Raw genomic sequence first — 18,636 nt, forward strand, 5'->3', positions numbered from 1 at the left:
ATTTTATTTTATTTTTTACATATGGAGACATTTTACTAAATATGACAATTACTTTAATTGTCATTTATTATTTTTTATCAAAGCTATTTTTTGCATAATAGAGAATCATGAAGGTCATAACACAAAATAAACTCAAGGGACAAAAAGAGCTGTGATAATGTATTTCAAACCTGAACTTCTCCTTATCTAAATTCTGTGCTCTTGTGAATTATTGACAAACAGATTATTGCTAATTAGCAGTTTTGTGATGTGCCCTGCTCGACATAAAAAAAAAGAATAAGGGGTAATCAATAGTATAGTCAACTAGCAAGGTAATGCTCTGAAATCTTGCACAACCAACTTTTGCAAACATTTTGCAACGGAATCAACATCAATAATATAAATGATGCAAAAAATACTTTCAGTCCTTTTAATTCAAAATGTAATGTTATACTTTATTACACTTTATATATATATATATATATATATATATATATATATATATATATATATATATATATATATATATATATATATATATATATATATATATGCATTAACATTGCATCCTTGAAATAATTGAGTTTTAAGAAATAAATATCAGCATAATAATAAAATAATACCAATTATTTTATCAACATTGTCCAGCATTTTTTAGAAGTGGCTTTACTTTAAATAATTTTTTAAATGACAATATAAGGATAACCTTTCACATTTTTAGCTATTAAAGTGGAATAAAATTATATTTCATATCTGCCGCTTGATAAATATTGAAAGACGTGTTCATAGTTCAAATCCCCATCCTATTATTGCCTGTGGGATACTGTTACAAACGGTACATATTTAATGATGAAATAGCCCCACAAGCCCACAATGTTCAGAGGTAAAGCTCATGTTCTGCGGTTCAGACTGTTGGGTTCATCACTTTTAAATGGTTGGTTTGAACATCATGTTACACAAAAGAACTTCTCTGAGGTAATGCAAGAACCATGAAAGGGACATGTAGAAAAATGGGGCACACACAGTATAGCCTTGTGATTGATAAAGCTTCATATTATTAGTCGCTTTGCAACTTACTGTGAAGCTTTCTTTAAAAAAAAAAAATGTCCAATTCTCTATTTTAAAAGCGAATGAGATGGTTTGGTTATTAAGTTCAGATTATGTTTTGTTTTCAGTTGATTCGATTGATGTTGTGGTGCTGTGATACAGAATAATTATGTAGTAAGAAAGAGCAAAAATCAATACATTATTCTGCAGATCACTTGATTCAGTAATGACTAGTACAATTATTGCCATCCATTGATTCATTAGAGCAGCTCTCAAGGGCAGACCCAACAAACCCTTAGCCTTCTGACTTCTTCTCTAGTGCCATCACTAATTATGAAACATTAAAAGCTAATCGCAATGTAGGACAAGGTTAGAAGAGCCATACTGCTAGGTGGAACCACTTAAAGCAATTCGTTTCATTCTGTCCACATATTTGGTTAAATGTTTCTTTCAAGTCACCGGTCCTCACCATTAGAAGGCGGAAAACAACACAGCTAATGCAAACAGGAACTTCCAGCAGCAACATTTTTAACATGACATAAACAAGAATATTTTGTCATCAAAAAGGGCAGGTAACATGTGTTTCTATTAGGTGTCTGTTGCTGCCTAACTGGAATGGGAGGGGTGTATGAATAATTGGAACAAAGAGAATACTTTTAGTACATTCCATGCAAACCCAACTAAGCAAACAATTGCACAAGCAGACAATAGAAATTGACAAACTGATGAATATCACTCCTAACATCTGCATTGACAAAGTGATAAAGCACTGTCCATATGGCCCTGCTGACATGTAAGCATTTTTAATGTGAGGACACCTTTGCCCTACGCAAGCAGAAAGCCTTGACACTGGATTGAGTGACTATAATCACCTCTAACATAATGAGCTTTAACACGTTGTCTCCTCTCAATCGCATTGCATGAATAATACACCAAAAGAAGACACTAAGCTTAAAATATTAGGTGTTTACTGCAACTTAAACGGGAGTGACAGATATGAGCACTGCAAACAAATCTGAGGCCGTTTGTTGCTCTGTCACCATCCACACTTAGAAAATAAACAGTTGAGATAAAAGGGTTTAATTTTGACCACAAATTAAGATGAGGTTTTAAGCAACAAATGGGTCATTATGTGCAAAAAAAAGACATAATGACCGATATATATATCGATACCTGTCCTCAGACAGATCCCTGTTAGAGCATAATTAAGGTCGACTGAGAAACTGACTGGCATATCGTGGAAGGGCAGGCAACTGGCATTTACCTTAATTAGATAAAGATATGTACAAGCAATGTCCTCTAGAAGCAGACGCCTGTCTTCCAACCGGAAGTTAGAAGTGCTGGCAGCTGCCTGTGCTCGGTAAATAAGGAGCAGCTTTGTGAGTTGATTGGCGAATAGAGGGAGGGAGAGAACAAGGTGGAGACAGCGAAGTTTAACTGACTGGGCAGCTGTTATAATTCTATCCCTTCTTTGCTGACTTGAGTTAATGCTCTCTTCAGCCTTTGGGTTGTTTTATTAATATCACTAGTCTGCAGTATTCCTTACATATTAAGCATGCAGGGCCTTTAACAGGTGTTTAAGTAACCTAGCGTATAACACTAACACTAAATACTGCCACTAATGTTTGGGAACCCCCTGTGCAACAATGTGTTCTCCCTGTTCAATTATTTGTCCCACTCACACACAATAACAGGTAGGTGGTCACTTCCTTAATCACTTACTCAGGAAATGAAAGTGTGGAGCCTTGTCTGCACATTATAGTATCAAATCAAAACAAAAACCCTCGCATGTGTGCATCAGAGAACGCTTTATTCAATTATTTTAAACTCTCAAAACATGCATATTATTAAATGCAAACATAAGTTAAAATCTTAGCACACATATTTAGAACTCCCAGCATCTGCAGTCATTTGTCTACAGTATAATATAAATCAGTGGTTCTCAGCTGGTCATGACCTAATAAAAGGGAGTATAAAACACTTCCCATTCCTTTTGTTATTGACGTCAATGGCTGTGAATCCAATCAAGCTCTACACTAGAGGTGTACATGGCAGCCCAAAAATGGGTTGGAAGTCTGTTCTGATAGGGTCACGGTGAATAATATGTAAATAATAAACTGCAACTAAGCATATAATAGTGCATAGTTAGGAGAGCAACATAAACGGGCTTATTAACTTTAAAGGGAGGAGAAAATGCTTTCAGTATCTTTCGTGTTTGGCAACAAGCATCCAGTCAAACTCTTTTGATCTAAATTCATTGTAGCCAAATTAGGCAGATGCCAATTTAGAAAAAAAATTAATTAATTATTTTACTCACACCACAATAAATACAAAATGCCAATGCTTGGTTTTAAAGGTAAAGTGTGCCACTAGTGTTACCAAACAGAACTGCAAAAATCATAACACTTAAACCTGCCTGCCATTGGTCAGCCAAAGAGGCAGTCCCAATGGCTCATCATTGACTAGGACGCTCAAACAAACAGAGCAATTAAAATGCATTTAAATGCTACAAGTGAATTCGGGCGTGATAGCATTGTAATGTACAAATGAAAATGGATAATCATTTTTAAATTTGCTACAGATCACATACAGAGTTATTAAATATTATAAGGGTTCTAAAAGGTTAAGTTTAAGAAAAGAGCGTTGGATGACAGCAAATATTATGTGAGAAAATAGGGGAAATTGGTATGCACATTTAAATATCAACTGATATTGATTAAAACAAATCTGCAAAATATCAGTTTAATATCAGTAAATAACCAATATGGTAGCAATATTTTGTGCATGCTTAAATCGCAGGTATCCATCCATCCATTAATTCATTCATTTATTGATTGACTGATTGCAAGAAAAGCACCAAGAAAAAAAATAAAGATTACAAATCTAATTGTAAAAATAGAAGAAATAAGCATGCATACTTACATTTTTAATACTGGACAAAAAATACCAACCAATACAGCATTATTAACAATGGGTAATACATCTGTGACAGCATTTATTAGTCTTTATTAACAATAGTTAATAAAAATACAAATGTTCAGTGTTAGTTTATGTTAGCTCAAGTCCATTAAAAAAAATATACTAACAATAACTCTAACAAATGAAATAATATTAATTTTAATAATGTATTAGTAAATGTTAGTAAATAAACATTGACTGAGATTAATAAATGCTTTAGAAGTAATTTTATTGTTAGTTCATATTAACTAATGCGGTTAACTAATGTTAACAAACTGTAAAGCATTACCAAAATTTCTAATGCTGATATGATTATGATATTTTGTGCATCCTTATACTGTATGTACTGTAAGTGCCACAGTGTTTATATTTCCCAGGGAAATCAACCTACAAATGGCTTCTGCAAATTAAGCTGGGAAAGCAGAAACTACTGTTACATGCAAATAATGACATGCACATTTTTGTATGATAAACAACTTTGCAACTGTGTTGGAAGAGCACCGTAAAATCTGGGTCCTGAAACAAAACCAGCGATATAAATAGTGGCACCATTTCAAAAGGGACCAGTGCTCTGTGTTTATTAATACTGTCTACCAACAATGCTCGTCATACAGCCATATGGTGCTGATAAGATATCTGGGCGCAGAGTTAAAATCTAATTTTAATAAATTCTTAATCAGCTTGTAGGATACTGAAACAACACAGTTAATGGAAATGTGTGGAGTCAGCGAGGTCTTTTGCAGTCGTGGTCTTTAATAAGATTTGAGAGGCATTACAACAACACAGCAGTCAATGTCACGTTGAGCTGCTCTTTCTGTCTGTAACTCAAGTGTGGAAAAAAAGGAAGAGGAGAGCGGCGGGCGCAGGAAGGAAAACATGGTCATCTGTTTCAAAAGAGACGGAATGTGATCTCTGGGGGAGAGAGTTGCAGACGCTGTATATCACATATCATCTTCTCTGATCATTCACGCTTTCTAATTACTGAAGGTGAGAAGGGCCATAATTTTAGCGTATTTGTTTTGCATCACTGCAAAAATAGAAAATGAGGGCTTGCAGAGCTGTACCAATTTACTTCATTTCGACCTTGATTAAAAGAAAATTAATTGCCACAGCTCTCATTATGTTGCAAGCGGCATTTGATGACTGGAATGGAAAAACTAAAAAAAAAAAAAAAAAAAATAGAAAGAAAACAAGACACACAGCCTCACTGGGAGTGCAAGCTCGACCCGCGCGTTCAGGAGACAACACATTCTTTTAATGATGAAAATAAACAGGCCTTTTAACACAAGCATCACAAGACAATGTCAGAGATATTAGTCTTAATATCACAGCGGTTTTCTTCATGGTGCTTAACAGCGGAAGAGACCTTGTAACTTTGCCATTCTGTCTGGCACATCCTTTGCAAAACACAATTAAATCTTTGAACCGAGTTGCACTAAGCTTTGTTAAGTTAAGGAGACAAACCACTGAGCAGAACTTTATGTTGACTGGCAAAACAAGAAAAGATGAGACAGGATCTAAACAGATCACCATATGAGGACTATGAAACAAGACAAGTTCTGCAAGATGCATAGTCGAAATGTCTTTGAACACATTAAAAATCTCTAAATCATATATATACACACACACACAATCACACATATAAAGCTGATAATTTAATATGTAATAAATATGTAACAAGCTCATAATTATTTTGATGTTATGGCAGATAAACAAATAATGATAAATAATAAATGTTAATATTTAAAATACTAGTTTTGAAAAACAAACTTGTTATTTTAAATACTCCAAGTGAATTGAGGCATCACAACATTATATGAATCTCAATTAATTGTTTAAATGTTCAGAAGATTACATTTAACATTATTATTGTTTTTAAAGATTAACTTTTGATGACCATTAAATAGGTAATCTAAATGTAAAAAAGTGAAAATGAGCATGCACAGTTAAATATGTAATATAGACATATAGCTATACATTTATAAAAAGATAACTCAAGTAGTATTCACAACAGGGTTATTATAGTTAACTAAAACCATAAATAACATTTTCATAAAATAAATGCTATGCATTTTTTACTGAAATAAAATACAATTTTCGTAAACTTGTTTTATTTCACGTAGTTACCAATGTAACATTTTCATTGAGTTTACTTGATAGCTAAAATAGCTAAAAATAAAAATGAATAACATGATTATAAACTATAGACACGTTTTTTTTTATTGACAAAATTACTAAAATTTGTACAATTTAAAACTGAAAATATAAAAATAAATTCTATATGAAATGTTATATTATCCCTATCAAAAATTGTAAAAAATATAAATAAATAAATAAATAAAAATCTGTTTCAAAAATTTTAATAATCTCAAAGATAACCAAAATAACACTGATTCAGAAGGTCATGTGATCTCAACACGGTGGCCCCACGAGGTGATCTGCTCCATTGAACCCCAAGAAAAACATGCTGGATAACATGAGTATCAGGTTTTCCAAAAACTTGTGGCGTTCCTGCAGCCAATAAAATATAAAGGGGACAAAATAATACTTTGAATTCCATGTACATTTCATATTAAATTAGAAAGGAAAGCCAAAATACAAACACTTCCAGACTTTTGAACTCAATAAACTGTTTTCCATGTTTCCATATTTCAGATTCAACTATTTTCTGTGTCCTTTTTTCTTTGTCTGAATATATAAATCCCTCTTCACCCCCTTTCCTGCTATCCTCTCCTTTGGATAAGCCACCATATGTCTCAGAGGATCAACTTTGAAAGTTTTCTGAAAGCGTGGTGTATGATTACATGAGAATTTCTCACAGACAGGGATCTCCAGAAGAAGGAAAATACTAAATGCTGTTTTAGAAATGAAATCCTCTTTCATGCATCTGCACCTGTCTCCCTCTAAGAACCCAGAGAGCAGATGCCTGATGAGGGAGTTTCGCCCGTGCGCACACCTCATTCTGAAATATTTATACGCTTCTGACACTCTCCGATAGGGGGTGAGACAAAGGGTGCTCTGTGCCCCATGCATTTGGTCTTGTATACTAATCTCTCATTTGACATGGAGCTGTTTCAGCTGTTTATCTCCTCACTGAATCATTAGCCACATTCAGAGTTTTGTCCAATCAAACTCCCATCGAGCTCCCAATGTAATAATTCATAACACACTTCAATCAAATAATATTATGCACCCTTAAATTAATTAAATGCAAACTTCATTTATTTACCGCTAATTTTACTGTATAAAGGAAGTACCAAGATTAGACAGACACGGCTCTGATGCATTTCCTGATGGAGGGGGACTAGCAAAGAACCACTGAGCCCTAATGCACAGCGTTAGCAACTAGCTTGAATGAACTCGGTAAACATGTATTCCTAAATGCATAATTGCTCACTGATTGGTTTACAAGCTATAGTTGTGCTCATAACTTTACATAGACTGTGTTTATCCTAAAAAAAAAAGTTAAATAAGAGGTTTCATAAAAAATTATAAAAATTGTATTATATATTTTTATATAGCTTTTATCATTTTTTTATGATCCCTCTTATTTAAACAAGTAATTGTCTTATTTTAAAAAAGTTACTAATGCATAATAGTTTCAAGATGCATTAAGAGTCGGAGGGTGGAAACCTTTTGAATTTAAAGGTCGCGGAAAATTTAACTTACATTTTTATTCTGGGAAACATGTAAGTATCTTCTGTAGCTTCTGAAAGACAGTACTAAAGAAAAAAAACATGATATTTAGGCAAAATAAGAAAAAGACCCCCTGGCTCTTAATGGATGTTTTTTTCCTACTGGAGCATCAGTGAGCATTTGAACGGTAATACTGTAGTTGCGTATGATTTGTTATAGTTTGTCATTTGTGATAGGGTTGATATGATGGTTATAAAGTTATTGTTGTAATTGTTTGAAATGGTCAAAAATGCTGGAAAACCAAAGAATTTGTGGAACCTTTGAATGATTTTTCTGAAGATCAGCAGGCAGGTCAACTGTTCAGGACAAACAAGGGACTCAAAAAAAACACAGCTGGGGATCATTCAGGTAACAGCACAGAATAAAGTTTATGTAAACTTTTGAACGGTGACAATTTTATAAATTCAGCTATTATTTTCTCTTGTGGAGTATATGTAAACATCTTTTATGTGAAATATCTTATTCAGGTCAGTACTAACTAAGTATTTATATACACACAGTATATATATACACACAATGTATCTTTATGACAAAGTGTCCTAGAATTACTTGCAGGTTGTGTAAATGTATCATGTGGTGTGTAGTTGCTCAAGTTCATGCCAGTCATTCAGGGTGAGTTATGACAGCTCAGTGGTTCTGACCGTAGCATACCAAGTCATTACGAGCAGAATGGGAGGCATCTGAATAATTAATCAAAATAATGTAAAATAATCCAACAAACCTTCCCTCTCTCCCTCACCTGTTTGCTGCCCTCAGACTGCAACAGATCTGCTGCGAGGGGAAAGGAGGTGCCCTTCAGGTTAAAGTATAAAAAAGAAAAATCACTGTGTATTAGAAACCAGCCTTTTGACAACTCTTTACCATTTGAAGGGGTTACCATTACCCAGCAAATACCACTTTGTTCATACAAAGACAGATGAAGTGCTAGACTCAACTGAAAATGCTCTAGTGGAAATATTGAACGTTTTCTTGCCGAGCAAAATGGAAAAATATAATCAGAATGCAGAGAAATCATGTGCTTTGAGCGTACACCACATAAAAGCATATGTGCCTGTTCTGTAAATGATGCAAACATCGTAATGTGGTCAGTGGTGAGCTTTAAAGGAGCTGCTCGTAGCACTTACTGTCCATCTGCCATGGGCATTAGACTCCTATTGAAAAGTCCATGAGTCTGCTAAAAGAAAAGGGAATCATTTTCTTCTAGTCCATAGATGGGAAGGTATACGAGTGCTCATGGGGAGGCGGTTTGGATATCGTCATGGAACATATGGTTTAAGCGCAAGTGTGTATTCGCTACAAGAGAAGGTCTTCACTGATCCTGGAGCTTTTCTCTGCAAATTCTGTGTATTAATCATGACTACGGTTGGCGCACTCTACCGTGCCTAACTTTAATGGGCCGACTAAAGGCCTGATATGTGAGTAAGGCGAAGCAAGGACGAGCGTGTTTTGTGTAAAACAAACTAAGGCCAGGAGTCATGCACCACTTTGGAAGGTAATAGTCAGTGGTTGATGAAGGTCTCTATTTTAGATAGCAGTAAATCCCCTCTCTTCTGCTCCCAACCCCCTCTTTTCAGATATCAGCCCTTGAAAGTGTTCAGTTTTAGGACACAGGGAGGTCACACCTGTTGTGGAACTTGATAGAAGGCTTATTTATAAACTTTCAGCCCTCCAGATTCTTCCTACAGAGAAAATGCTGACATACACAGGGGAGGCCGGAGGGGGTGTGTGGGGTGAAAAGCGTGTTTATGAAAAGTGCACCAACTGGAAAATCCATAAAACTCTGAAATGATGAAATTAACAAGCAATCTGATCGGGTTTCCTCAGGACCAGCGAGGGAAAGTGTGGCTTTTTAGTCTCCCGTTGAAAGGAGAATGACGGAGAGAATACTGGAAGTTCCTCTTCGTTTTAATTTAGTTAAGACATCGGATTACTATTAACCTTTTTAAAAGACCATACTGAGTTATACGAGGGACGCCTTATAACTGTCGGTCGAATAAAGTCGGCCAGTAAATGTCAGAACTTTCTGAGACAAATTCACTATAAAGAAGAACTTCAATAGCAGTAGCTAATTTGTGTGTTAAATGTCCAGGCAAACAAAAAAGCAAAGCCAGTTGGTGCCAGTTAAAGGTTCTCCTAATATATTGCCTAAATTTAGGCTCTGAGTTATGTCCTATGGGACATTTGGGTGGGATCATTTGACGTATGAAAAGTTCTGCAAATGCTGAGTGGATTTACAGTATAAGGGGTAATATTATGGTGGAGAAGACCTCCAGCCCGTGACAGATAGCCTGACAGGTGTTAGAGGAGGCAACACAGTGTCAAATGAACCTCTCATTTAGAAATGTGAAAGTTGCTGACTTTTTTAAACCTCAAGTAACATGTTTGCTAAAAGGAAGATCTGATAATGACTAAAATCGGCTTCCTTGTCTTGTGATCTGTTACCCCAAACCCTGCTGAGACAAAGACAGACAGATGGAAATGCTTTCAGACACGCAGTCACAAACTTTTCTTTTTCCTTCCCATATAAGACAGAAAAAGAGGCATAGATGTCTGACATTGATACATCCAACTGCGTAATCAAGCTCGCTCGGAGCTGATCTGATTGCACCTGTGCAGCCATTTTTAACATGCGTGATAGACTTTAGTGGATTAATGTCTAATTGACTTGCAATATGTTATCAGATTCACAGGAAAGAGCAGACTCTGGGAATTTTGAATAGAAAATATGAACATTTTTCTGATTCTATGAAAAAAAATGGAGAGTTGGGAAGAAAAAAAATACATTTCAATGCGTTTACATTCAAATAAACTTTTTTTTTTTTTTTTTTTAAACATTCACGTTTTCGCTTGCAAAGGTACTGCTTTTGCAAAGAAACTCTGCATTCTCGCACAAAACATCTCTTTTTGCCAATAAAATGTTCAGCTCTCTCACAAAACATTTGCACTCTCTTGCAAAATTATTGCGCTGCACCAAGAAACTTTGCGTTCTGGCACAAAACATTTGTGTTCTTTTGCAAAAGTTTTATAAGAAAAGTTTCTCACGGGGACACAAAGGTTTTCTGAGAGAATGTATTTTCTGAATTAGAATGTCTAAAGGATTGATAAACACATTGATACAACTTCCACATTAAGCAATGAGACAAAAAGCACCTGAGATATCTCTGTTCTGCTACACTATGCAAACATTTGTAAACTTGCTATCAGTTCTAAGCACAACACGGAGCACAAGAAGACACCCTGACTTTATTATGGACATCTGGATATAAAATTACTCACCTGTGCCAATACCACTCAATAAAACAGATATTCCCAACGACAGGATGTGATACTTTGCAAATTGATGGCACAAACCTGATTGCATTGCAATGAGTTCTCTGCTGACAGCATGCAGGATAGTTTTGGCTTTAAAAAATGGTGATACCCTTTAAGGTGACCCCCCAGAATGCATCTTATTAAATTACAACAGACAGAAATCCATTTGCAACTGTGCCTTAACACTGAGATTACATTGTTACTATAGAGTCTTCCTAGAAATTAATTTGGAGGGTCATTTCGTATATTATTCGAATGGAGAATGGTAGGAAAATTAAATTTCTGCTTCAAACATTGCTGTGAATGTTATGTTATTTCTGCAGGGGTTTCTGGGAAGAAAAACTGCCAGTGCCCGCTTATACTGCAGACCTGCGGCAGTTATGACGACTTTTGAATCGCAGTAGCAGTACAATTCGAAATTATTTGTCACAAGATCCTAATGTTTCATTCCAGTCAATGTGCAATCTCACTTCCAGGGATCACTCAAATGATGTGAAGGCAGTACATGATTTAGGTGACGTGTACTGGTACGCTTTGCACTTGAAGAAAACAGCTCAATTGCCTCAAGGGCTATTTGACCTTGGATAAAAGCGCTATCATTTTTACATGGACCTTAATTACTCTTTCATCGATTGGCATCTCCTTTTCATCTCCAGATTTTCATGTCAAAGTGAGAAATTCTGACTTTAATGCTTTTATAGAACTACTGATGAAATGATTTTAGACAGTAACCACAAGAAAAGAGAGCATGTTAACAAATGAATGGTCATCTGATATTATGTGCATATTGCACATAATATTCAGTATCTGGCTATTTTTCCATGCACATATAAAATATCATCACAAAGTAGAAAGATGAAAAATCCAGCATCCAAAAAAATCTAGAATTTTGTACTGCTACACAAAAAGTTAAATAGCCAGAAACATTCTTCTGCCTTTACCCCGAAATATAAAGCCTGCCTAACCTTAAAATAAAAAATAGCGTCATTCATGTTTCAAATGAATAAGTAATACTTTGATTGAATTCATTTGTAAAACTTAGAAATAAAGTTTGAATAATATTTTTTAATTTTATACAGTATTTGTTAATGTAGGTCACTGTTAATATAAAAAATATATATACTATTGTTCATTACTAATTCATTTTGGATTACTCAATTTTTCAATATTGATAAACAATAAAAGAAAAAAAAACGGAATATTTCTTGAGCACCAAACTGCCATTATTGGAATGATTTCTGAAGAATCATGTGACACTGTAGACTAGAGTAAAGGCTGCTGAAAATTCAGATTTGCCATCACATTTTAAAATGTAATAATACTTTAATGTTGTAATACTATTGCCGTTTTACTGTATTTTTCATTAAATAAATGTGGCCTATCATAGTTTTTGTAAAGTAAACATTATAATACCCAAAGCATTAACTTATGTTAATGAATTGAACCTGATCATGAAGTGTTATCCATTCACTGAAGCAGTGAGGAAGCTTAAACCACCCAAACTATCTCTGTTTCATATTCTCAGAAACAAACTTATTGTGGCCCCACTGTGACACAGGCCATGTGTGTGATTTTGGATGTGAAGGCACTCTGTACCCTGTGGGGGGACTTGGGAGCCATGTGTCGACATGCACCATACTGCTCACTACATTGCCTGGTCTTACCGGGAACAGGAAAGAAGGGGCGGAACAGAGGCTCTCCAGATGTTCTCCATCACAGGGCCACAGGGGAGATCTGCACCAAGCTGTAACACCTGCTTCTGCAAGAACCGCTACAACTGAGCCAAACACAAGTACAGCAGTGCAGCAAATGACAGGAAAACAGCTCATTTTATAGCACACGCTAATGCCAGAGCGACATTTCTACTGTCCTAAGCTTCATAACAACATATCTACTAGTTTACATGATCACACGATCAGTGCCAGACATTAAAACTTGCTTGCGAACAGCGTTCAGCTGAGATTTGAGTAGGTGGTGAAAGGGTAAGGCGACTGGCATTTTTAGGGGCTGGGGGCTGCTGTTGGATAGTATAATCTTTAATTTCCTAAAATAGTAAGTTCACTTGTGGGCAATGCAGCACTATGTCTTACTGTATGTACCCATAAAAGGATTCTTTGCAGACTGGCTGCTTCAAAGATTTAAGTTACATTCACATGCATACATTCAAAACTGGGTAAATTAAACCAGATTTATTATTTAAAGAAATAGTTCACTCAAAAGTTTTTGCTGAAAATTTACTCACACTCAGGCCATACAAGATCAATTTGTTTCTTCGTTGGAAAAGATTTGGAGACATTTAGCATTACATCATTGGCTCATCAGTGGATCCTCTGCTCACACTCAGGCCATACAAGATCAATTTGTTTATTTGTTTGAATAGATTTGCGTCTTGTGAAAAAGCTCTGTTTTTAAGAAACAAATCCATCATTAAGATATTTTTTAACTTTAAACCATTGCTTCGTCTTTTGAAAAAGATATGTTTTTAAGATATAAATATATAATTAAGAAATATTTTTATTTTTCAAATAAAGTGAGAAATTTTTATTAACATCAAAAGAGAAATATACACTTATGATGGACTTTTTATAATGTAGGAAGGTTTATTTTGGATTTTGTATTTTTTTTTTTGGCAAGTTTTAAATTTTTAAGATTTTAATTTATTGATTGTGGATTTGTTTCTTACTTGTAGATTTTTGTGATGTTTTTATCACATCACAAACATTTTATCAAAATGATTTAATGTAATGTAGTTTTTTTTTTAGACTCTCATTCTGGCGGCACCCATTCACTGCAGAAGATCCACTGGTGAGCAAGTGATGTAATGCTAAATTTCTACAAATATGTTCTGATAAAGAATCAAACTCATCTACATCTTGGATGACCTGAAGGTGAGTAAATCTCAGCAAATTCAAATTTTTTGGTGAACTATGCCTTTAAACTTAAACTTCCTTGTTACAGAAGAAAAATGCTTGAAAACAAAACGAGAGTGATAAATAAAATCATAGTTTCCAAGTAAAAACACTGACTTGTAAAGTCCTCAAGAGGTATAGGCTAAATCCATGATTACTTTGAGTCTCAAATCGCATTCCGGTAATCTGTTCGTCGTGCACGCACACAAAATGCAAATGAGCAGAAACAAAAGGGAGCACAAGAGCCGCAGCAGGTGAGAGCGCGCGACGCTCAATAACACCAATGTTAAATTCTCCTTGACCTGTGGGTCACCAAACACCGACCCCAAATCGTTTAATATTTTCCCTTCGAGATCAATGGCGGCATAAATTTGGATTCAATGACAAGAATAATTTAAAACAGATCTATAAATGATAAGATGCAATTCCCAGAAGTGCTGCATGCATACTATTAAACTGACAGTATTGTTTTGGAAGCTTCAAACAGAAACCAAGTTTGTATAGCGGACGAAGCAACGTGCTTCTAGGACAGCAAAAGTGTTTTCATATGCATGAAAAAAGTTAAATGAGCCTTAGGATGTAATATAGCATCAAAATATTAAACATCACAATTTAGTTTATTTGATTTACAGTATTCATTACAGGTAAGAGCTCAAAAAAAGAGCGCAATCCGAGAATGCAATAAACCCACTTTCATGTGTAGTTTACTCTATGAAACTTGGCAGATAACTGTATTTTGCGTGGGTAAGACCACATATTGTAATAGACATCTTTTGTATTCTGCATCCACATTTGGTCTCGGGGATACAGGTTAAAAATATCCTTTCATCTGAAGGTAATCTACAATAACTGTGATCTCACCACGTGTTTAATTCGAGTTCAGTGCTAATACTGTTTTGCAAATCATAAAAAAGGCTCTCACTGATAAATATTAATTTGAGCCTTCATGATGTATTTGAAAATTCCAGCTAAAATGTCACCACATGGAACATTAATGTAATATTTCAAGGCCTGAGAGCAATGCTCATATTGATTGCACTTATTTGACTCAAGGGATGAGGAATAATTCTTCAGCCTGGGACACATCTGGCAGCCAAAGATGCGAGGCAGGGAATGAGAAAATGCAAAATAACAATAAAAATAATAGGACTCGGATTTAAATATATCACCTCGACATTGTTTTAATGTGAATGGCTTAATGCAGAGGAGATGCACCTCCTGCAGTTATACATCTATTTCTGAAAGGCTTATTTCTGCATAGTACATGATAGGCTACAGATTAGAAACTAAGAAGCGTTTTCATCTCCTCGCGGGGAAAAGCAATTGCACCCTTCTAGATGACACAGGTAAACGGTCCGAGTCCTTGAAACCTCACCTTTTCCTTATATTGACAGTGCTCTTCAGTTGCAAATCAGGAGACTGTTCTTGAAAATAAAGCCTGTCTCCTTCTGGCAAGTTTAAGCAGAGACAGACAAGTTTGAGTATGCCTACGTCCTAAAAGTCATTCATAATATTGACTATCATTAGGGAAGGGCGTCTCTCTGTCCTAGTGCAAATGAAACGAAATTTGAGACACCGCTTGACCCACACATGAACTACTATGAAATTAAGCAAGAATTCCTGGATTAAAAACACAACAACAGAATGTTGTAAACATTCATTCATTGCGGCACTGGGAAGCATTAAAATGGACAAGACGTTTGTGTACTCACATCCAAATCATTTGATTAAAAATTGAAATATAACACTTATTTATAAAATAGTAAATATTTGTAATTGCATAGTAAAATTATAATTGCTTAAGATTTTGAAAATATTAATGATATTTAGAATAAAATCATATTGTTGATTTTATTATTATCATCTGCCTTTTTATATTATATATTTTAATTATACTACTTCTAATAAAGTTTGATGCAAGTACATTGAACACTAGTCCATCAGTTCAAACATACTATTTCCATATATATATATATATATATATATATATATATATATATATATATATATATATATATATATATATATATATATATATATAATGGAAAAGTACATCTTTATAAAAATGTACTTTGTTTATCGGTTTATGTTCCAATGAAAACCATTCTATTTGTAATAAAAAGTTAAACACTTTTCTCCCGTAATCAGTTTTGCAGAGTAGACTTGCCAAAATATTGTGATGAATCGGACAAGATCAGTTTGGTACAAGTTTCCTTTCTGGAATTAGAGGACATTCCGCTCTGCTGAATGGGATATCAATTATGTATAGCTAAAGCGCCACCTAATGGCAAGAATAATTCAGTCAGCACAGCATGCAGCAGTTTGGTAACCTCACTGAACTGCTCAAGTCCTTTTTTTTAGATGCTACTTACTTTTAGATACAGATGGATGACAGATACTTTTGTAACATAACAGTTTATACATATATATATATATATATATATATATATATATATATATATATTATATATATTGATACACACACACACACACACACACACACACACATACACACACACACACACACATACACACACTGTACTGCTTGTTTGAGAAAATGCAGATAATTGAATGTATTATAAAATATATATCTGTGATACATATAGGGCTTTTGGGTGAAAACAATATTGGAAAAAAATTTAAATGTGTAAACACTGCAAAATTGTCAAAAAAATAAAATAATATATATATAAATTTTGATATATATACACTGTCATATAAATTTTATTTTAAAATAATTATAATATATTATAATTATATAATTCTATTTTATATATGAATAGAACAAATGAAAGTAAATGAAAAAATAGAGAGGGCAGAGCGACATGAAATACTACAGTTCCACAATTCATCAGTCAGCATCTGTGACAAGTTTTTGGCTGGTGATCTTAGCACGCAATCTTGAGAGGCAAGGCGGACTTGACTGTCATAAACAATATACTTGAGGCTAACATAAAACAACAATAGGTTTTTTTTTCCCCACCGCAGTGTTGCACACATGTGCACACCAACTCACATGCAAAAAAATTTGCATACATGATATTGATATTAAGATAAATGTATCTCAATACAATTTAGTTTTATCTTTTTTACTATCATTAATGGCATTCAGAATGGTCCACATATACTACATAACTTCCAACAAATAATAAAAATCACATTTAAAACAGTGATTATAAAGTGTAATTAAGGATGGCATTCTACATCAATGCAGTCTATCCTTGATTTCTCTGTTATTCAATAAATCACTGCAATATCACAGCTTTACATGTCTGAATATTGAAGAATTTTTGAAAAAGAATTTCAAACGGAACCTTTTAAAAAAAAGTACTGCATCACTCAAAGCTCAAAAAATGGATGTTGAGCTTATCATATTTCAGCTCTGATGCCATTGCTTGTTCACCACAGTGTCATTAAAATTGACGAACCACAAAAAAGAGAGTCAATGATTTCACAATTACTTAGCCTCTTGGCCATCCACCCAAGCTTTGAAGTATCCTGTGAACTGGTGGAGGCCCTCTCCACTTCATTAGACAGCGTCAAGACCACATGATGTAACTCAATCCATTGAGAAGTCTCAATTACAATGTGGTCCATTACATTGCTGGAAGCCGATTCAAAACCCATCAAAATCTGAAAGACTCATTTAGTCCGGGGGTCTCTCGCAGTCCTGGATGTCCGACTGCGACGTGCCCGACACATACACCCCCTGTCTATATTGCTTGTTCAACCTGACACGTAATTACAGAGGAAATATTTGTGTATTTTGTACGGGTGCCACAAAACTGCAGTCGACTCGCTGCCAAGGCTTCACAGCTCTCGCTGCTGCTGCTCCAGCCAGAAACCCTGATTAAAACAAGATGGTTTCATTTGGGCCAGCTTTGCAAGGAATCACTCCCAGAGATCTGGTGCGCGCTGCCAAGTCTACTACCGCGAGGAGCGTGAGACGCTGCAGCGAGAGTACCGCGCATTAAAACACTACAGGGTTCTGGCTTCTCATTCACTTCAATACACTTGCAAACACACACAGCCACTTGTCTGCCTGTGATATTCAATATCTAGCTTTATTGAAATCTGACTGATTTCTAAGGTGAGGAGACATTTAGCACCTGAACAAATATTGGCTAAAGTTCAAAATAATAGTAAGATTATTAATAACAATGTATTTGAAAAATGTGGCATGAAAGGACAAGCAGAAAAAACATGTGCTGTCATTTTCAGTAAATCTGAGCTCAAATTCATTAAGGCTCATCCATTAACTACAAAGAAAGATTTTGAAACATTTTACACTAATTTTAAAATCTGTTCAAATTAAAAACTTTATAAAAGAGCGTATTTTATCTGAAACAAACTTATTTACCCTGAAACTATACCAGGATGTTGTACAGAAGCTTTCATGAATATAAAAAGACCAGATGCATGTACAACGGCTCACCAAACCACAAAAGCATCTCCAAGGATTTCCCAAGACATGAATATTAACATAATGCGGAATAAAGAATCTACCCTGTTCCATTATATATGTTAAAATTAATTAATGTCTCAGATTATGCCCAGGAAATCTATGGAGGATAGATGTTAATAGCAATGTGCAACTTTGAAGAGCTGTGAGTTGTCATGCTTCAAACACTGCATTGATGATATGAAATTCTGATATATACATAATATAAAAAGTTAATATAAAAAAGTATGTGTATGTGTATATACACTCCCATACATACACACAAGTGTAAAG

General features: G+C 34.8%; 1 long non-coding RNA gene across 1 annotated transcript in view; it reads right to left on the reverse strand.

Annotated features, from left to right (window-relative positions):
• Positions 1–18,636, reverse strand: part of LOC122141982 — a 35,794-nt gene that overhangs the window by 969 nt on the left and 16,189 nt on the right. The gene's annotated exons all lie outside the window — the stretch shown is intronic.

This window comes from Cyprinus carpio, chromosome B23 (genome assembly GCF_018340385.1).
Source record: "Cyprinus carpio isolate SPL01 chromosome B23, ASM1834038v1, whole genome shotgun sequence".
Classification (NCBI taxonomy): domain Eukaryota; kingdom Metazoa; phylum Chordata; class Actinopteri; order Cypriniformes; family Cyprinidae; genus Cyprinus; species Cyprinus carpio.